This window comes from Pleurodeles waltl, chromosome 7, assembly GCF_031143425.1.
Source record: "Pleurodeles waltl isolate 20211129_DDA chromosome 7, aPleWal1.hap1.20221129, whole genome shotgun sequence".
Taxonomy (NCBI): Eukaryota; Metazoa; Chordata; class Amphibia; order Caudata; family Salamandridae; genus Pleurodeles; species Pleurodeles waltl.
Window position 1 is genome coordinate 129,904,659 of NC_090446.1, and position 22,073 is coordinate 129,926,731.

The 22,073-nt window shown below is 44.2% G+C and overlaps 1 long non-coding RNA gene across 1 annotated transcript in view; it reads left to right on the forward strand.

Annotated features, from left to right (window-relative positions):
* LOC138247213 (uncharacterized) overlaps positions 1–22,073 on the forward strand; it is a 63,779-nt gene that overhangs the window by 40,526 nt on the left and 1,180 nt on the right. Inside the window, exon 3 of the long non-coding RNA XR_011194366.1 lies at positions 935–1,008. This is a non-coding gene — a long non-coding RNA (uncharacterized lncRNA). The remainder of the gene's footprint in view (positions 1–934; positions 1,009–22,073) is intronic.

The following is a 22,073-nucleotide window of genomic DNA, read 5'->3' on the forward strand; positions in this document are numbered from 1 at the left end:
AGCCTCAGTGAGACAGTTAGGCACCACACAGGGAACATGTACATGCACAACTATGAGCACTGGGGCCCTGTGTGACAGGGTCCCAGTGACACATACATATAGGCCACAAACCTATGAGCACTGGGGTCCTGACCAGCAGGATCCCAGTGACACATAACAACCATACTGAAAACATAGTGTTTTCACTATGAGCACTGGGGCCTGGCTATCAGGATCCCAGTGAGACAGTGAAAACAGTGACAAACACCCTGACATACACTCACAAACAGGCCAAAAGTGGGGGTAACAAGGCTAGAAAGAGGCTACTTTCTCACAAGAACTAATTAGCAACTCATATGAAACACATAATATGCAGTACTATTTGATGGAGTCAATAATCAAGATTGGCAGCCAAAATATATTGAGAGTGCGGTGTATGGTGTTGCCTATTAAGGAGTTCAAAAGCAGATGAAAGAAATTCATAAATGTCTCACAACATTGTAGATTCTGCAACTACAAGAAGGAAACCACCTTGCATCTATTTTGCTGTTGTGCCGAGTTTAACCGAGAAAGACATAAACCCATGGTTTAAAAAAAATAATAATAATAATTTTTACTTGTAATGACACACTAAAAGTCTGTCTGAACACTAGTAGCATAAATGAGCTTACATGCTCGGCAAATTTTTAAAACATTTAAACATAGTTTTTAAAAGAATTAATTTCAGCACATAGCTATATAATTTACTGTGCAAACAAAAGCTTGCTTTCAGAATATGTTAGCTGTTTAAAATATTAATGTTTTATAATGCTACTTTCACGTCATTTTTGTCTCATTATTTCAGTGTAATTTGTATTTTAAGATTTGAATGTATTGGTGGTTTAGCAAATTGTAATGATTCTCTGTAATTATAAACAATAGGTATTAAGTAATACATTTATTCTCTCATGCACAGGTCTGCAACAAAGCAGAGGAAGCAATGTGATCCAGCACTTTATGGCTGCAAAACACATGCCAAGGACACAGAAAGTGAGAAAGACCACTTATTGTTTACTCTTTGTCAATGGTTTGCCCAAGCGATTCTTCACTGTCTTGAGATGTCCCACTCCTTACTTGTAGAGAGAGCCTTGACCAGGTTGGCTAACAATGGCTAACAATGGCAAGCATCTGGTGTTGGACTCCTCGTGGCAGCACACTAGGCAGCTAGATTCATGTTCTGGGCTAAAGTCAAGTTGTTCGGTGCACACCAGGCTGACTAACTTCTTCAGCAGAAGCAGCGGTGACTTTTCCTCAGTTGTGAATTATGTTCCTTACTCTTTCAGGCAAGGCGGCCAAAGTTTCCTGACTCCAGTCTCTGCCTTCCTTTGCATAGGCATACCGAGATCATCCAAGTAAAAATGTGAATCCTTCATAAGCCATGCGGTCTACCTTGCTACCAAATGACCACTAAAATTTAAGGTTGTTTCCAAACCTCCCAGGAGAGACAACTATTCAAAAGATAATTTCCTTCAGGGGTTCCATACAACCAAAACACTAACCGATTCTCTTGTGCTTGGCCGATTGTACTAACCCTGTGCACAGGATCCAAGGAGAGCAGTGCTCTTTTCTGTCTCTCAGAGTCTCCACCAATGACCACTTCCACAAAGATCTGAAAGCAGGTGGTCGAAGGGGTATGGGATAAGAGAGGAAACCAAGACACATGAGGACCCCTCAGTAGAGGTGGGTGAGCCACTGATAGCTCCAGCCAGGCTCAAGCCTGGTACCTGTCTGTGGCTCAACTAGAGGTCTTCTTAGGCCCATGAGCCCAAGACAAGCCGAGTTTTCACATGGTTTCTGTCTTCCACCCACACTTAAACATCCCACCCAAAAACTTCAACTCAAAGCAGTAACCTTTCATGTAAAACAGGCTAGAGAAAGAAACAGAAAACATGGGATCAATCTTGGCTTCCCTTCACCAACGTTTGTGATCCTTGACAAATATTTGTCTTCACTGAGACTTCTTTTTCTTCATTATCACATATGAGACCACCCGCAAATTCTTTAGTTCAAGGATGCGTAGTGCACAAAAGTCTTGTGTTTGATTTAATACAGTGGTTCCCAACCTTTTGATTTCTGTGGACCCCCACTTTAACATTATTGGAACCCAGGGACCCCCACTGAATCATCATGGGAATCCGGGGACCCCCATCTGAGTCATTACTGGAAGCTGGGGACCTGATTTGTCAATATTTGTTAATATTTTGTCATTTTCTAGGCTCTTGCGGACCCCCTGAGAAGGCTTCACGGACCCCCAGGGGTCCCCGGACCACAGGTTGGAAACCACTGATTTAATATATTATAGTTTTGCCCCATTATGATATGAATCTAGGCCCCATATACAGTGCACGTGACAAGTGACTTGCCTCTTAACGCACCAGTGGCATTGCTGTTAGGGCATGAAGGTTTCTACAGTCATGTTTACAAAGTGTAACTTTTAATAAATACCCCTCAAAGTAGCGGTATAACTCGTTGAAACGTTACAGGATGTTAAAGAAATCTATTTGTTTGACTATTGACGAGACTTCCTTGTATTTTTACTTGAAAAACTTACAATGAGTGACTGCGGCAACCACACTTAAGCATTATCACTTCTGAGTTCAGGGCACTACATTCTTATATTATCAATGGGATTAACTCTGAGTGCATGGATAATGGTGAGCAGTCACTGTACACCTCTTGCCCGGAAATCAAATCCAGTGTGCAAATTTAGAAATATTTCTATGTAGCACTCACAAAGCTGTATGTTTTTTCATATCAATTGGAGTTCCTTCAATGTAGGCCCATGTTCAAACAGGGGTATCAACTTTTATACAAAAGTAAGAAAAGGGTCCAATTTGAAAAAAATAATCCATCTTTATTATTCTTTTCAGTGGTTTAAAATCCACTTGTAGCCAAAGCCATTGCCGAAAATCTAGAGCTTGTATCTCATCAGAATCCCTTCTATGTTGTCAGTGCTTTTTTTCTCAAAACAATTCCTATTTAGGTGCAGTTTTTTCACTATGGCAGCAACTAAAAGGTCAGGTTCAAACTGTGTAGGGGCTGTGGTGGTCGAATGTCCATTACAGACCCTCATGAGATCTGTCTTGGTTCTTGGTGTTCGACCACAATGTCAAAACTGTGACTCCAGTCACAAGATACATCCCAAGTCCCTAAAAGAGAGTTAAGCAAAGTTGTTCATGGCCCGGATGCAGCATGAACATCAAAGAGATCGAAAATGCAGACCAAGGGTGCCGTAGTCACCTCTGTTGTCGAAGTCACAATGAAAAACGACATGTATAAGGACTACATCACATCTAAGATGAAGTCAACATGTACTCCTCGCTCACCGCAAGCATCTGCGTCAGAGTCAGTGGAAGATACCACAGAGCATCTGTCACCTGTGATTCCATTGGACCTGGTGTCGATCCTCGAGATGCTTCCTCCTGCAATGCCGACTTCCGAGGACCCAGCCCAGTCAGTCTTATCCAGAGTGCCCTACTGTAGGAAGACAGCCATCTTCCTTAATGCAATGCATGGCATCTTCAGATGATCCACGGTTCCCTATGGAGCGCCGACTGGCCCCGTGGGTCCAGTGACTTTGACCTTTGGAGGCATGCGGACGTCAAATCATCCGGTGCCCTTCTCACCATTCATGCTTTTGCCCCCAGTCCCTTGGGCTCCAACTCTGAACATGGCACCATCCCAGCCTTTAGGATCGACTTTATAACTGATGCTGCCTCCAGTAGCTATCACGTCATCCTCATATTCATTGCAGGATCCCATCACTTCCCCAGCCATACTTGACTCCACTGGCACCGCAACCATTGACTCCAGTTCCTGAGCTGACTCCACCAGCGTTGCAGCAATCTTCTGCAGAGCTAATCCGCTAATTGGAGTTTTCAAGCCAGAGCTCTCAGAGAAAGGCTCAATGTCTGGTAAAGGAGGGCAGATTCTTTTTTGGAGATGCAGAAAGTTAGAAACCCCTAACCAAGATGAAGATGGGGATGGACAGTCCGTTACCGTGGACACTGATTAGGCAGGACGGAGGAATGCCAGTGTTCTGATTACCTCTCTGGAGTGGGAGCTATATTCACTAACTAACCTTCCTCCACCTGAGGTCACTACTTACCATTCAGTAATTAAAAGGCAGCAGAGATTGTGGAACTTCAGCTACCCTCAATGGAAACAAACGTCAACATCCTTACTGAGGTTTTGCACAAGGCTTCCATTATCATGGAACCCTTACTTCTTTTCAATGAGGCCTTAACAGAACCAATACTTGCGGTCTGGGAAGAACCACCTACTTACACTGCAGTGCATAAATCAGTTGCAAGGCAATACAGACCAGGTCCTGGAGATCAGTATTACTATCTTCACATATGTCTTTGGAAATGCTTGTGCTCCAATCCTTGTGCTCCTCCAAGCGGTCACTCAGTGCTTTTCCCATCACTACCTCCAATGGGAAGTCTAAACTAATGGAATGGTTTGCTAAGAAGGTGTTCTCTGCAAGGAGGGTGGCTCTAAATCCTCTCTATGCCACCTGTCTCCTTTGAGATATGTACATGACCTTACGGACACAGCACAAACAGTTAACCCCAAATAGCCTGACCATCTAAAAAAGGTCACTTTTGAGAAATAGTCGGGGAAGGCCAAGCAGTAGCTAAGCAAGCGATTCAATCTGGCCTGGATACAGCAAATACTGTTGCAAATGCTTTGGAGACTTCTATTTCTCTGTGTCGCCATACATGGCAAAAAACATCAGATTCTCCTGAGGTTTCCAGACGACATTCATTAACCTCCCATTTGATGTCTCTCACCTCTTGTGAGTAAAATCTAACTCTGCCTTTGAGAGGTTCAAGGATAGTAAAGCCACTGACAGGTCAGTAGGTTCAAAGGCTCAGCTAAGGAACTATCAGAAATGTGAAACGTTTTTTAGACTTCTCTAGAGGTCTTTTCTTTTGAGGCCGTCAGCAGTAGCCCCAACACCAACAGCAGCAGGTGAACCCACTGTACAGGCAATATAGAGGTTGCTGCAAAGGTAAAACATGAACCGTACCTTTTCCTTTCCCCGCCTCCTCCTCTTCCACCTCAGCCATTGCTGGGAAGCAGCCCTAGTTCCCACTCAGCAGATCACAGACAACCAGTTGGCAGACAGGTATCCTCCTTTCTACATGAATGGGGGAGCATTATTTCAGACCTGTGGGTCTTGCAGAGGAGGTATCCTTTACCCTTGGAGCAAACTCCGCCACCCTCCACCCCTCAATTCTCCCGCCAGACCACCTATGTATTCTACTAAAGGAGGTAGAGATCCTACTTCAAAAAAGTGCTGTGGGGTTGGTGCCAGAGTAGAAACAGGATCAGAGGTGCTACTCCTGGTACTTCCTGGTCTCCAAAAGAATGGTGGCATTCATCTAATCCTAGACCTAAAGGTTCGGAACTGGTTCCTCAAAAAGAAAAAGTTCCAAATACTGTCCCTAGCTCAGGTTCTGCTTGTGCTGGAAGTGGGAAACTGGATGGTGTCTGTCGACCTGCAGGATGACTATTTCAACATACCTGACCAGCACTACCAATCTGCAGTCCTTTTCGGTCTGACTTCAACACCACAATTCTTTGCGAATGTGATGGCGGTGCTAGCGGCCCTTCTCATATGAATGGGAATCCTGGTATTCCTCTACCTGGACAACTGGCTCATCAAAGCCAGCTCTCCAGAGACAGTGTTGCAGCACCAGCTGACGACTGTTACACTGCTGTTTGACCTGGGCTTTTCTATCAACAAGCCGAAATCCCATCTGGTGCCCTCTCACTGAATTATGTTCATGGGGGGCAGTGCTGGAAACCACAAGGAGTCACATTGTATCGCCTTTTTACAGAGGGTTGAGGACATTAAGGCTGGGATTCCAATGTTTCAGAGTGGAGTGCATGTTCCAGTGCTGACCATCCAACGTTTGCTATGTGTGCTTGTTTCCTGCATTCTTTTGGTCATTCAGGCACGCTGCTACTTGAGGACTCTCAAGTGGTGCTTCCACAGAAAGTGGTTCCAAAACCAGGAAGATCTTCAAAATTCTAACACGATCTCCAGGGACACTGAAGGGGATTTGCAGTAATGAAGTGTGGAAGGCAATCTGTCTCAAGGAAAGTCTTTTCAATCCCCACAAGTTGTGACAATAGTTATCAGAGATGCCTCCACCTCACAGTGGGGTGATCACTTCCAGGAACTGGAGGTCAGAGGCCTCTGGTCTCCAGAAGAGCAGGTGTTTCACATTAATCTGCTAGAATTAGAGCCCCTCAAGGCCTCCCTCCCATCCCATCATGGCCAATCTCTATAGAATTTGGTGGCTAAAATGACCATGATGTGGTACATCAACAAGCAGATGGGAGTAGAGTCGCACCTTCTCTGCAAGGAAGCTCTACAACTCTGGTCCTGGACTCCGTACCACCAGATATGGCTGGTAGCCAGTTACCTAGCCAGGGCTCTAAATGTGTGAGCAGACAGGCTCAGATGGCATCATCTTGCTGATCTCCAGTGGCACCTGCATCCGGAGATAGTTCAGCACTTCTTTAGCATCTGAGAAACTCCTCCGATAGACCTCTTTTCCACTTACGAGAGCACTCAGAGCCTGAAAACCTGTGACCACCAATATCTATTTCAGAAAGAACTGGGGATGTATTTGGCTTGAGGTGGAAATTTCTGCTTCACTAGGCATTTCCTCCCATATTCTTGAATCCTCTGGTCTTAAGGCAGACCTTCCTTGACTGGGCCCAAGTAATTTTGCAAACCTTGGAGTGGTCACGAAGGGTGCGGTATGTGAATGTGATGCACATCACCAAGTGCCTCAGGATCTGTCTCCCTCACAAGGTAGACCTCCTCCCGCAATCACCGGGGCCAGTTCTGCATGCCAATCTTTAAAGTCTCCATATTCATGCCTCAAGACTGAGTGGGGTAACCTGAATTATTTTTCTTTACCTCCTTAAGTGTTAGATATTATCTTATGTGCCCAGAAACACTCAGTAAATCAGTATATTCAAGCAAATGGAGCAGGTTTGTAAAGTGAATCACAGAAAGCTAAGTGGACCTCCCTGAGGCCTATCTACCTTACATCATGCCTTTCACCCTATCTCTACCCCAGCAGGTGTGTGCAGTGGGCCATTTACAATGTCTCCATGGGACCTGACTCTTGTTCTCATGTTTTTAATGTGTTCTCCACTTAAACCTTTGCATGGCTGTCCTTTGCAACTGCTTACTTTTAAAACAATTTGTCTCACTGGTCTCATTGCTATCACATCAGCTAGACATGTAAATAAATTGCAAACATTGAGTGTGAAGCCTTACTTCACTTCTTTCTTTTCTTTCCTGGCACGTTGGCTTTTAGAACCAGAGCTGTCTTCTTCCTGAAAGTGGTTACCCCTTCCCACCTTGGTCAACCCATCACACTGCCTACTTTCGTCCCTCCTCCACACCCCACAAAGGAGGAAGACTGAGTTCACAAACTATACTCCAGGAGAGCGGTCAGCTTCTACATAGACAGAACGAGAGAGTTTAGACTGGATAACCAACTCTTCCTAGGGTGTGATAGAAAAATGAAAGGGAAGGCAATGCTTAAGTGGGATATTGTCATGGTGGATCATATTATGCATCAAAATGTGCTCTGCTCTAGAACACAAAGAACCACTAGAATGTATAAGAGGTCATTCTACTATAGCCAAGTCTTCTACTTCTGCGCTGGCAAGAGGAGTTCCAGCGACAGACATGTGAAAGGTGGCGTCTTGGGCTTCCCTCCACACTTCTGCAAAGCAATCTTTGCCTATACTCAGATTGAAGGCCACTTGACACGTTCACTCCTTCATGGTTTTTGGGTGTAACCAGTCATGCTCTCATTTTCTTGTCAGGTCATCTATTTAAAAAGTGAGTAATCTGCAGGTAGACGTATCCATCAGAAGGAAAAGTTACTTTTATTCTGTAACAATCTTTCTGGTGGACAATATTTCTGATGGATACTATGTCTACCTGCAGATTCATCACTGACCCACCCATCTCCGTGTTCCATGGCTGTTTATTGATTATGTCCCCTTAATAAGGTCCCAGTGTTATACAAAGTGTTGCACCTGTCCTTACAAGGTAATTTTCATTCTTCCAAGGCGAGTAAAAAATGGCTTGGAAACTGATGGTAGTAGATTGACAGTGACGCTTTATGGCTTCAGTGACTTCACAGGGACGCCGCTTCCAGTGCCTTAGACATTCTGCCATCTTGTGTGTGTGTGGTGGACTTAAGAATTGTAGGACAGGGTGATGCCCACTCCCCAAAGGAAGTGGTTATCTAGGGGGTGTAGTTTAGTGACCACAAGGGTACGTAGCCCATTGGCTACTGCCCTTCACTCCCCTTAAACTCCTAAATTGAGTATTTAGGAGACCCCCTGAAACCAGATCCTCAGATCTTTGCTGGATACAAAAGAAGGAGTGGACAAGAAGCCTGCTGAACCCGAGAAGCGAGGAGCACAACAGACTTGGCGCCTAGCCTGCCTGCTGCACCCTACCCTCGAGGAGCCCCATACTGGTGTGACGACCTGTTGAATATTTTCCCGATTCAGTCTGACACATGGGATCGTCAAATGGGGAAGAATCTTCAGGTAGGTAACAGTATCCACCATAATTAATGTTATCAAAGGTAAGTAACTTTCTATTTTAATTAAAGGATTGGAAGACATGAAGTAAGAAAATCATGAATTGTCAGTATGATCAGGTGTCACATAATCGATTAAGCTGAACCCTTCCCTTCCACTACTCAAATCCCCATCAAATCAACACACTAAAAACTCCAAACTCCAGTGGTTTACGTACCGTTCACTTTCAGCCACAATAGCAGGTAAATCAACAATGCAGAGCAAAAGGTTTTGAATAGATTTCTCAACTGTTCAGCCACGTACAGTGACTTGCACATGGGAATGCCACTGCTAGTCGATCCCCCATTGGCTACACCCAAATTCACACCCCTTCAGAAAGTTATAGGTTTCAGTCAGACAGCTGCAGTCCTATTCAAGTGGAGTCACCAACAATACCTGTCTTCCCCACACACTGTACCACTCAGTTGTACATAGCTCTCGTGCATCCACCCCTCCTCTATCACCTAACCTGGACAGAGAGATCAAAGCAACTTGCAAATCACACTTGTATTTTTCCTAGAACCAGGGATATAATATAGCATCATCTCAGCAGTTTATGATAGCCCTGATAAAATGCAGCTGCAGCAAAAAACAGCTTGTTCCAGACGTCCTAGGCATTTTTCCAGGGGTGGCTCCTTCTCAATGGTGAAGGAGCGTTGCCCCCCTTGCTAATAGGCAGGAGCTTAAAATAAAACAATATTTAATTATTGCTTTATTTTACAACTGCTGTCTTAGCAGTGCAGAGAGGGGCGAGGCTGGGCCACGGAAGTGGAGCAGAGGCGAGAGTGCACCTAAGTGCGCATGTGTGTTTGGCCGGCCTTCTTAGGCTGTGTTGAACAGACAGGCTGGAGAAACTGCACAGACCCCAAGGTTGTGTCTGAGTGGCAGACCAATTCTATCATGCTTTCATGATAGGTTTAGCATGAAAGCAGCACCAGGATTGCTGGGGAGCCTGTTCTGGTGTCCCAGTGAATGCTGGGACACCAGAAGAGAAGAGGAGCGAGAGGTGACCAGTGGCATCCGTGAAGGTAAGGTTTTTAAAAAAACATTATCCCCCCGTCCTTCTAAGCCATCCCCCTGCCCCTTCCCTTGAGATTTGCGGTGGCCACCGCTACATTGTTCCCTCCCCTTCAGGATGAAAGGCCCAATCAGAGGGGAGCTTTCTCCAGCTCTCAGTGTGAACTTCAGAGGTTTTCATTTTGGGGTGATGGTTGTTGCTTTTAAGAAGGACCCACCTGAAGTGAGCCACAATTATCTCTCACTGTTTTCAGAAATGTCATGGCCACCTATAGATCAACAAAGAAATGGGCCTCGCCACAATGGATAATTTTCAGCCTGGCTTGATATATCAGCTTCTGCTGAAGCTTTTCCTTAACGTTATCAAAGGATCTTCTGGTGATTTGTACTGCAGCAGTGTAGGAAGCTGGATTCTAGTTGCAGTACACCCTCGCCCCCACTTTTTGCCTCGGTTTTGATGCAACTTTGACTGAAGTGCACTGGGTTCCTACTAACCATGACCTCAGTGTCAGTGTTCCTTCCCTAAAACAAGACACCTGGTCACTTCATCCCCAAGTGACCAGGCCCTGTAGCACCTTTTGTAAATCCCTAGTAAGTGGGTCCTCCAGTACCTAGGGCCTAGGTACTGTAGAGTGTCCCTAAGAGCTGCAGCACAACTTGTGCCACTCTGTGGAACCCAGCACCAAACTCATGCGGACTGCCATTGCAGGCTGCGTGACAAGGTGCTCCCTAAATGTAAGAACACAACATAGCACACAGCCTGGGTTCCTTGTCCCCTAAACACTGCATATAATATTTGTAAGGCACCCCTACAGCAGGCCTTACAGCCTTAAGGCAGGGTGCATTATATCACGTGTAGGCATATCTGCAAGAGCAGATATGTCCCTGCTATGTCTTTTTAGATTCTTGGACATAGTAAGTACACAGGGAAGCCATTTTAAGTACATTTGCTGGACACTGGTTAATATGGGTTCCACAGCTACATGATAGCTTCACTGAAAATAACAATGTTTGGTATCAAACATCTCATATTAATAAACCCTCACTGATTTCAGTGATGGATTTATTAATACATGTACTCAGAGAGCACCTTAGAGGTGCCTCCTGAAAACCTACCAGCTGCTGGTGAGCTCACTGACTAGTTTCAGCCAGCCTGCCAACAACAGACGGGAATCTGACCCTAAGGGTGGGAGCCTTTGCTCTCTGGAGGTTAGAAACAAGCCTGCGTGGGCAGGGGTGTTGCACACCACTTCCCACAGGATGACTGGCATTCCAAGGCAGGAGGCTTCAAAGAAGCCCACCACCTTTGGTATGTAGATCTGGCCTTCCTCAGAGGAAGATGCAGACCCCCTGCCCCAGGGTCCGTCTAGCACCTGGACAGGTGGGAAAATTAGCTATGCAGGAGGCGTTTTGCCTTTCCAGGCTTGATATACCCCTAGGGTGACTAACCTGAAATGCACACAACCTTGAAGATTCTGCCATCTTGTCTGGGACAGGGTGATGCCCACTCCCCAAAGGAAGTGGTCATCTAGGAGGTGTAGTGACCACAAAGGTAGGTAGCCCAATGGCTACTGCCCTTCACTGTCTTTAACACCCCCTAAATTGAGTACTTAGCAGACCTCCTGAAACCAGATCCTCAGATCTTTGCTGGATACAAAAGAAGGAGTGGACAAGAAGCCTGCTGAACCAGAGAAGCGAGGAACACAACAGACTTGGTGCCAACCCTGCTAGCCTCCTGCTACACCCTTGAGAAGCAACTGACCTGTCCTTCCACTGCAGCCTCCAAAAACCGGGAGAGCTGTCAATGCTTTACAAATCACCAAGAAGAACTCCCTTGGAGCAGAGAAGCTGCCTCCTTGCATCTGCAGGCACCCAAAGAAAGAACTGTGAGAAACCGGACTGCCAAAAACTTGTGGTGGACAGCACCACTGCACCCGAGCCACTTAGCCCTAGCTGCAGAGGTCAAATGGTGCCAGTGTGGTTCCTGGTCCTCCTGAAACGAAGCCCACCCAAGCTTACCCTCTGTGGACTTTCCAGTGGTGTATGCAGCCTGATTCTACAGACCATCCTTCACTGCAACTGTCTCTGGTAACGGAGACCAGACAGTCCACTACACCTTTGCACCCAGGCACCCCTGACCGAGGAGAAGAGGACCACTGGTGTCCCTATGTACCCCAACCTCCTGAGACCCAAACCCACCTGTTGGTTTGGCTGGGTCCAGCCTGCAGCCAGTTTCTGTGGGCCCACTCCACTGCGACCGCCCCTGTGACTGTAAACCCGACCGTCCAAACCACCACTGCACCCGGATGCTCTGGACCAAGGAGAACAGGACTACTGTGTCCCTACATCCGCAAGCATCATCAGAACTGGACCCACTTGGTGGTTCACCCAGACTGGACTCTCAGTGCATCCCTTCAGCAACTTTTTGACCGGCTCAATCCCAACAGACATGCAAGGGGCACCCGACACTGAACTGCACCACTGTACCTGGCCACCCCAGTGCCGCCTGAGGTGACCTGTTGGTGTGGCTTTGGCCTTGCCTTATACTTACCCTAAGTCCAGAAGATTGGTCCTGTAAGTCACTGTACTATACTTGTATGCAGTGCTTGTTCTTCCTCTGTAGGATAACATTACCAAATCTGAAAAATGCACTGCCAACTTTTGCAAACTCTAAAAATTCATAAACTTGAAAAGTACTCACCTGATTCTGGTGATCTTGGTATGAAAGGCTACATAAAAGTATGTGTTATTTTTACAAATAAATATCGGATTTCTTTATTGAGCATGTGTCTCACTGTTTGAGAGCGTGCCTTACATGCTTAGCACTACCCTCTGAAATGCCTAACTGCTCTGCCACACTACCTCAAAAGAGAGCATTTGGGATGTCATTCATGCTTCTATGGTACATCTGAGGGTTTGCTTGGACTCTTTGCACAGTCTACCTCATTTGGATCCACTATATAAAAGGCCAGCTTCCTACAAGTTGTAAAGTTAGCAAAGAGAAACAGTGATGCAGCCTCAAACTCCAGATCACTTTTCTTGTATGCCATTCAGAGGACTGCATCACAGCCCTTATAATTCTGCAGGCCCTCTATAATCGATCAGGTGGGAAGGGGTGCTAGATGCAGCTTAGGTGCATGGAAGTGGTGTGTCCGCTTCACGATGATCAGGGATGATATTTGTGATTTATGAAGTGTTTCATAATAAGCCAATAAGCCTCTCCACATAGTTCACCATCTTCCCAGTATAGGTGGATTCCCGGATTCCTATCATTCGTACATTGTTCCTGCGGAAGTGGGACTCTAAGTTCTCATTCTTTGCGCATATCAGTTCCAGTGCTATTCCATTTTGGAGAGCTTCTCATTGCACACCCTTATGTTGTTTCCGACGCTCAAGATTTGTCTCGGTCATATCTATTAAGTTGGATTGTTTGTCCAGCCCCTCCTTCATTTTGCCCATGTGCACAGTGAGTCCATCAATATTGCGGAGGCTCTTCTGCATATCTGGAATTAAAACGTTCACATTTACTTGACCTTTCTACTCCTCTTGATCATCCATTATAGCTGCCTGCAGCCTTATATTTGTACCCACATATCTGGTATCTTGTTTTGGTTCAAAGGAGAGCCTGGATTCTTCCTGGTCCCTTTCCCCATGCTCACTATATTCAGTACAGTGATTATTGTAGATTGGGGTTTACGTGGCTGGAATTTCACTCCATACTAGTGTGATTCTTGCATCTAACACCATGGTCTCCACACAGCAGAAACACAGTAATTGAGGGGTGAGCCAATCATGTACCCCACTCTTAGTCCAAAAGGTGCTCCATCAAGACAGTTATGGCTGGGTATGTCATACTTTGCTGTCTCTAGGAGGTTGATTCGATATAGCCTCGTTGTAAATCACTTTACTGTTGCACATATCAGACTGGTATAGAAGGTTGCACCAAAACCATCCACTACACAACTACATGTTTTTTAGGCCCGCTACCAGACCCGGAGCGATCTTGTCCTCCTCCTGGCCACCTCATTGTTCTCTTATTGGCCCTTGATGTTTTATTTACCAAAAGAGAAGATTTATACAACTATATTTCTGCCTGGAGCGCTTTATGCAAAAAAGTAACAAGTGATACAACTTATGAAGCATTTTCAAAAAGCAGCTACAGTTCTCTTTAAATGCAATGTAGACGTTTTCAGATCTGCATGAGTGCAAGAGGACTAGACCCAGTCCAGCTACCTGTATCAAATAACAAATTAACTCGGCAGCCACGATACTGGAATACCCTTCACACTACAGAATGCCTTTGTTAGTAAATTCAATACACTGTAAATTAGACTTCAAACCAACAAAGCTGAAATTACAAGGTACAAAATATATATTTTGATACACATTCCTAAAAGACTTTTGTCAAATATACGACCTAGAGAACAGGACAGGATGGCTGTATTTTATAACTAGTAAATGGTTTTAAAGTTTGAAGCTTGTTTTTTTTCTGTGGAGATGCACAAGCATGGTCACTATCAGGAAGTACAAGAAGAGACGGGTCGGCATTTGATGGCGAAGACTCTTTGTACAAACACATGAGAAACTTCAGTCCCAATATTTCAGCCTCATATTGAAATCTTCTGAGACCTAGTTGGAGTTCTAACCCTTGAGTGCATGCAAACAGTGGCAGGTGGATTGTCTTCAGATATTTCCCTTCCATTTTCCTAAAGGCAGGGCTGGGGTCTAAAATACATTACAAAGGCGATTGCTTATATTATTTTGCTCATTGGCCTCGATGAGAAGTTGTATAGAGTAGCCACTACAGAGAAGATTAAGCCCTTGCCTTGGAAAAATCCTTCGGAAGAGCTACAAAAATAATGCAAACAATAATGGGTCAAGGACACAGCCTTACTTAAGACCTTTTTAGTGCATGACTTTGTCAGACATAGCCTTGATTTTTTCCATATGGTCCTTTGGTAATCCAACACCTCAGTCTCGTAAAGAAGTGATTGCAGTATCCCATGCAATTTTTGCATTTGCTATTTATTAAACACACACATTCACCAAGTGGGTATCTTGGCTTCTTGGGCAGCCAGTACGAACAGAGGGAAAAGGCAGGTCTTAAAAGCTTTCCTTAACTGAACCAAAATACCAAAATTCTGAAAGGTAAGCGCATACCAAAGAAATATAGATTTAGTACTCTTAACTCCACATCTACACATACCTTGAAGATATATACATTGTCAAGGTATATTTATGTGGAGTTAGGTATAGAAAAACTATACATACTTGCCTTTCTCTATTTTGTACTACAATATTGTGTCCATGATATTAAGGTCCCACGTTGTTTCCTAGATGGTATTAGGGGTACACACCACCCTGTATACTATCCCCAGATATCTCCAGTATAATTTGTGTTTTCTGCTTACATGGTCAGAGACAAGCCAAATGATTCTATAAGAGGCACCAACGTAATGATATAAGGATTGGAAACTAGTGGGAACAAAACTGAATCATGTTGAACTCCCAGATCAATGATTTGGCTTGAGAGAGAAATGGGGACAGACACACTAGCTGAGTTCTGTTTGATAGGAAATCATCAAGTCATAAAAGGGCACCATCTCTTACACCAATGGTCTCCAGGCTATACACAAACACCTGCTTTTCCATAGGGTCAAAGGCCACAGAGAAGTTCAGCAGAATAAAAAGTGGCTGGAATATCATTACCAGCAGAATGACGAATTGAAACACTTGTTTTAGAGCTGCTACCAGTTTGGAAACTGTCTGCAAGGGGTGCAACAAATTATTAATTTCCACATATTTAGAAAATCCTTTAAAAAGACCCTCTCCAATAGTTTAGCTAAGTTTGGGAGTTGAGAAATTATTGAACAATTAGACTAGTTTTCTGGATCCGTTATGTCAGCAGTTGTATATGAAGTGCCATCTTAAAACCTGCCTGAATTATGCTTGATAATAAAAAAGCATTTAGGAGAACTCTCACTAAAGTATGTTCTCACAGTAGAAGGTATTTGCGTAATCTAGCAGGCAGGGAAATAAATCGCCTCTTTCAAGAATTGAAAAGCAAGTCAGGAAGTGTACATACTAAATCAGGAATGGTTCGGTAACTGGATAGATGTAAGATTGTGCTCATCTACCCAGATTTGATTGTAGATGTCTTATGATCAAATAAGTTTGTGAATCACATCAGAACAGAACTAGTAGTTTTAGTAGATAGATGAGGTCTTTAAGCCCCTTAATACTCACAATTGTTAGAAGTGGAGAAGATGTGAGAACAATAGGCAGATTTAGCTGTTTTCATGATCAGTTTGTAGTTACAACTAAACATTTTTCTTTTAACTTTATTTACTGGTGATTAATCATTCCAGCTACGGCCATTGTGAATCTTTGGATGAATCAATATTATCAGAAATGTAATCAATTGAAAACTGAAATAATACCTATATACAGTGAAATACGTTTATGAGGAAGCTCACTATAGTCCCCTTCCATGGGCGACTGCCCCAAAACTGTATGAGTAGTTAGAGATCTGGACATGCCTTCTGGATACAGGCCTAAATAAGGATAACCAAACCTCACAAGAAACCGAACCCTCCTTGCGTCAGATTAGTGGCCCATGCAGGATTTTTCATTTGTGGCCTCTGCTCATAAAGGGACTTCTGCTAACGAGCTCAGCCAATCAGATACTGACTATGGCAACTCTGCTTATCTCAATGTCCCAAAAAAAGTACATTCTGCCTTCCGAAAAAATCAAAACACTGTAGTTAGTGAATCTTCAATTTAATTTTTTTTTTAAAAACTGTCACCAACTACCATTGCCATTTACCCAGGCTACCACTAGAAAGGTGCATCCTTTTCAAATCACCCTTCATCGTGCATGAAACTTACCATGACACAGGTCTTCCATTTCTAGCACAAACATTCAATAAATCTGTGCCCTTCAGGAACCTGAGATCACGCGATAAAGCCATGTTTCCGCCAAGTGTACTCTAGATGGGGTTCGAGAGCCTTTTCAGTCCAGGGTGCCTGACTGTCGAATTAATTTCCCCTGGAAATGCGGATTGAAACCGCCCTAGGCAGATTTGGAAAAGCTCTAAAAATGTGTTTGTATCATATATAGGTAGGTTATATGTCGTCCACTGATAGCTATGGCCATTTCATAAGCGGCAAGAGAATCCACTTGAAGGGAATGTGTGCTCTGCAGATAGCCTTAAATAAATCAGTAAAATCATGCAAATATCTTCCAGTAGGTGAAGATTTGGCACATTCTAGTCAAATCTGCCTTAGACCAATCATTGGTTAGTTTTAATCATTTTCAATGTCTGGTTCATTTTCCCATAGTCTGCTCCAGTCCACCTCGTTGAAAGTTGTATGCAGGTCACCAAAGTGGGCTTCTGTTTCCCCCTCTCCACAGAGCACCGTGCAAGGCTCCACAGAGCGAACAGCTGACACAACCTGCTAAGATCTGGGTGAAAGCCTAAATGCAGCCTGCTAAGATCTGGGTGAAAGCCTAAATGCAGCCTGCTAAGATCTGGGTGAAAGCCTAAATGCAGCCTGCTAAGATCTGGGTGAAAGCCTAAATGCAGCCTGCTAAGATCTGGGTGAAAGCCTAAATGCAGCCTGCTAAGATCTGGGTGAAAGCAAAAATGCCCAGGTGGTATTGGCTGCAATCTCTTGCCCTTTGTTCCAGACACTGGAACAAGTCTTTCGAAAAAAAATTACACTGCGACTTCAGGCGTAAATTAAGTTTACAAGACCCCAGTGTGTCTCTTTCTGCCTTTTGTTATATATAAGTTTGTGTGAACCCACACCAGGTGGAGTTGGTTTTATCTGTTAATACAATATGGTTGAATAGGGGTAAGAATATGGATGCCCATAATTTAGGAGTTATGTTTCCATTGCTGAACTAGGTATTCCATTAGGGCCGGAAACTTTATTGGATTTTAGGGGTTAATTATATGGGCCAAATTACACTGATTTTAACCTATAGGTGCTTATCAGGGCGTAGCAAATAAGATTAATAATTATATTTCTTGACCAGAGGCGAGGATTATGCTTATCTTTCTCCACTTTATTGAACAGCAGCCGATAAACAAGACCAACTATAAAACTACTAATCCCAAGAAACCTTGGGAATTAGAACAAAAAAGAAATATCCAATAGGAATAAGGCTGCATAAAATAGCCAATCCACACACAGTAGTCCAGCACATATTCTATCCTGTATTTCTCCTCCTCCTCTTTCTTCGCTGCTCGCAGCCGAGATAAGTTCTCTCCTTTTCATTCGCATACCGTTTTTTATGTGTTGTGTCGATATTTGAACTTTCTATTGTTATACTTGGTTTATGCCCTGAATTCATGTTTTAATTCATTACGTTGTGTGTTTATTTTTTCAGTTTTTCATGACCGCAGAAGCGTTTTTTCGCTTCTTCGTGGTTCTGTTGTTGTTCATGGTGCCGCTACATAGTCATCGTTTCAAGGTTGCCAGGAGGCACGCGCTTGAAACATTCATTGACAGGACACGCAGCTTTGTTTTTCTTTCCTCAGATCAGGAATGAAGCTGCGTGTCTCCCTATACAGAGCTTTTCTCCTGCCTGGAGAGTGACTCCCCTCGCCTGGAGGGGTCTGTAATTTCTATTGCCCTGTAATTTTCTAGCATTCAGGTGCCCTGTGAATTTTATTTTTTGTCTGGGTCGGTATTTAATGTATTTGTAAAGAATTCTAATATTTTTCCCCAGATACCTCATATTACGGTTTGTATAAGCATACCTCTACTTCTGTGGAGCCCGTTCCAGGCAGTAAAACCCCACATTTAACATTTACATTTACTGACACCAGGGTTGTTGTGTCCCGCGTTGAGACCCCTTTATCAGTGCGGCTTCGCCCACATACATACTTATTTAGGCTGACACCCAGCCCTTTCTGTTATAGTAGCTTCTGCTTATTATATAACTTTCAGGATACCCTCCTATTAAAATGCAATACTACCACCAGTAGTGCTACCTGCCTTCTTATAAATAATCAGTGGTACATTATTATCATTTTTCTTTGTTACACTAATGGAGGTTAAATGATGAGGAAGAATTCTACAACGCTGTAGATTTGTCTATTTATAGAGCAGTCTCTGGGGCCATTGGTCTCCTGGAAGAGACTTTCGCCACAGATTGTGCATGAATGAACCAGGTTGACATCTACATCTATTCATTTGGCTCTTCCTTTAGTTCCAAAAGATACTCAACCTCCAACAAAAGGTGCAATTCCTGAAAAGCGTTGCTGCAAAGCAGGAATTGATCACAATGTATATGATTGTGTTAGACACTCTTTCTTCATCCAGCCAGACTCCTCTCCTTCCCTAGATCCCTCTAGTCCTTTACCTGATCAATGCCTTTTCTCCCCTAATCAACAGTACTCTCCTTTCTTCTATGACCCTGATGATGGTGCAGGTCCTTCCAGACCTTGGCTCCCTTCTTCTCAACCTCCTCCTACAGATTCAATATCAGATGTTTCACACATGCTGGATCCTGATGAAATTGTTCATCCTCGGACTTCCCAATGGCCCCATCTGACAAAGTCTCAAACTATGTGGCGGGACGCAAACGGAAGCCTCTGGAGAAAGAGGCTCATAATTATCTTAGAGCAGAATGTCCCAGACCTTCTTTAGTGGATGAGGTGGCACTTACACCAGAATTGGATCCTAGAATGTCTACTTTCCTCCAAAATTGTATCAAGGATCCGAAAAAGGGAATAGATTGATCCTGGCTGGCATGCCACGACAAACTTCGGCATGTCCTTGGACCGTTAACAAATATTTTGGATATGGCTGAGGAGGCCAAGTCTACAGACTCATTAATTTTGCCAGATATCCTATCAGGTTGGGTGCAACATGCAGTAATTTACCTTGGAAATTCAAATTGTGCCCTTTCTACTGAGCACTGTCACTCTTTGTTAATTAAAGTAGACTCTAAGATAGGAAATCTCACTGATTCTAAAGCAGGGGGTGTAGCTCAAGGTGGACTTTTTGGCGAGCCCTTCATTAAACAGTTGGGAAAGTTTGTGAATACCCTCACATCATTGGATAAGGTGCAATCATTCATTAAAATCTTCTTACCCTCCTGTATTTTCCATGGGGCCAGTCGAATTAGGGGCCGCTCATCCGTCCGTGCTCACTCTTACAGAGGACAAGGCTCCCGACAAGTCCAATTTCAAGATCAGGCCTGTTTTGCCAATTTCTGTCCCACAAGAGGCCGTCGTTTCTGAGGTTTAGGTGATCAAGGGTCTTCAGGTGCCTCCTATTCTGGTAAGTATTATCCCTTCTTCCCTTCTAAAAGTAGGGGGCCGTGTGGCAAATTTTTCCCAGGCATGGGAATCAATTACAAGAAATGCATGGGTCTTACAAACTATCAAAGGTTTTTGGCTTGAGTTTTATGGCACTCCCATTCAACACTGCCTTTCGTGTCCCATTTAGTTTTCCTCTTAACAGATTGCTTTAATAGACAAGAAGGTTGAGATGCTTCTGGACAAGGGCGCTATTTGTCCCATGGTGTCACACCCTTGCGGTTTCATCTGCAACATTTTCCTGGTCGACAAATCCGACGGAGGTCAGGGATCGATCATATTTCCACCTCACAGCGTTTCCTGCAATTTACCTAGAAAAACCAAACTTTTGAGTTCAAAACCCTGTCTTTCGGACTATCCTCAGCACCTTGGTGATTCACAAGGTTCTCAAACCTGTAGTGGAACACCTCAGGGCGCAGGGGATACGCCTAATGATATACCTCTATGACATGCTTCTGTTAGCTCAGTGTCTCAGGAAGCTATCTTTACAACTGCAGATGACAGTTGACCTGCATCAGTGACTTTATTTTGTCATAAATGAGTCAAAATCCCTTTTCGTTCCCTCTCAAGAAGCAGTCTTTTTAGGTTTTATCTTAAATTCTGTTGCAGCCACTCTTAAGTCTTCCGTCACTCAAGGTTATAAAACTACATCATGAGCCTCGGCAGACTCTGGCAAAACGACGAGTGTCTCTTTGGCAAATAGTTCATCTTTCTTCTTCTATCCAAGCCATCTTCCCTGGACTCGTCAATTATCGAACTCTTCAGCATCTAGAGGCTGCTTATCTTCGCAGAGGTCTGATGTACTCTCAAACAGTGCTCCTATTGCAAGACTCACGTGAAGAGATTGCTTGGTGGCTTTCTCACATGGGAGCCTGGAATGGAAGAGCAATCTTCGGCTGTGCCCCAGACCTGATCATAGACTCAGACGTCATCAGGTTAGGTTGGGGCACCAGGTGTGGAGATTTTTCCACCGGAGGAACAAAAGTTACACATAAACACATAAACTGGAGCTTTTGGCTGGCTCTCTTGCAGTCAGGTGTTGGACCAAGAACTCAATTCAGTTGTGTGTTCTTTTAAAAATGGACATCTCAGTGGTAAGCTATATAAATCACCTGGGAGGCACCCGTTCCAAGACTCTGTCCGATCTTGCAACAAATTTTTGGCAATAGAGTCTGGATTGCCAGATTTCGGTCACAGCCCAATATCTTCCTAGTCTGGAGAATCAAATTGCAGATTTTCATTCCAGACATTTCTGGGATTCCAGCCTTTGGAAACTTCATCCAAGCATTTTTTCATACCTCCCAAAAATTTGGGGTCCTTTCTCAGTGGATCTTTTTGCATTCAGGTTGGATCACCAGATTCCCAGGTTTTTCCGCTGAAAACTGGATCCTATGGCTGCGGCCACGGACGCCTTTCTCCATGACTGAAGTCAGGAGAGTGGTTACGCCTTCCCACCTTTTGCGATGATCCCTCAAATGTCCGCTCAAGTCCAACGTCAGTAAGCCAGTTTGGTCCTGATTACACCCATTTGGAGGTCTCAAGTTTGTTTCCAGTTCTTCTGGAACTTTCTTGGGATCCCCCCCGTTTCCCTCTCTTCTCCTCAATCCAGACAATATACTATTCAGATGGTTCTGGTTGGATCGCTATCGCTCATAGCGGGTGAATTTCAGGGGACGTTGGTCAGTCCCCGGCCTTTCGCAACAAGCTGAAGAACTTTTGTAAAAAGGTATGGGCTCTCAGTACCTCTAAACGCTACAGATCTACATGGGCTCGATGGTCTCATTGGTGTCTGCGACGGGGTCTCAATCCTGTGAACGCAGTTGTAGTGCATGTCCTGAATTTCCTAGCCAGCCTAGCCACGTAGGGCTTAGGTTATCGCTCTATTAATACTTTCAGATCAGATATTTCGGCTGTTTCCTCTATGATGGATGGCTCCCCTTTAGGAGAAAATCTGTTTATTTGTCATCTCCTTTGTGGTATCCGGCTTTCCCTTTCTCCAGAACCTCCGTATTAAGCCCTTTGGGATGTCAATTGAGTGCTAAACCTATTATTGTCTTGGCAGCCCAA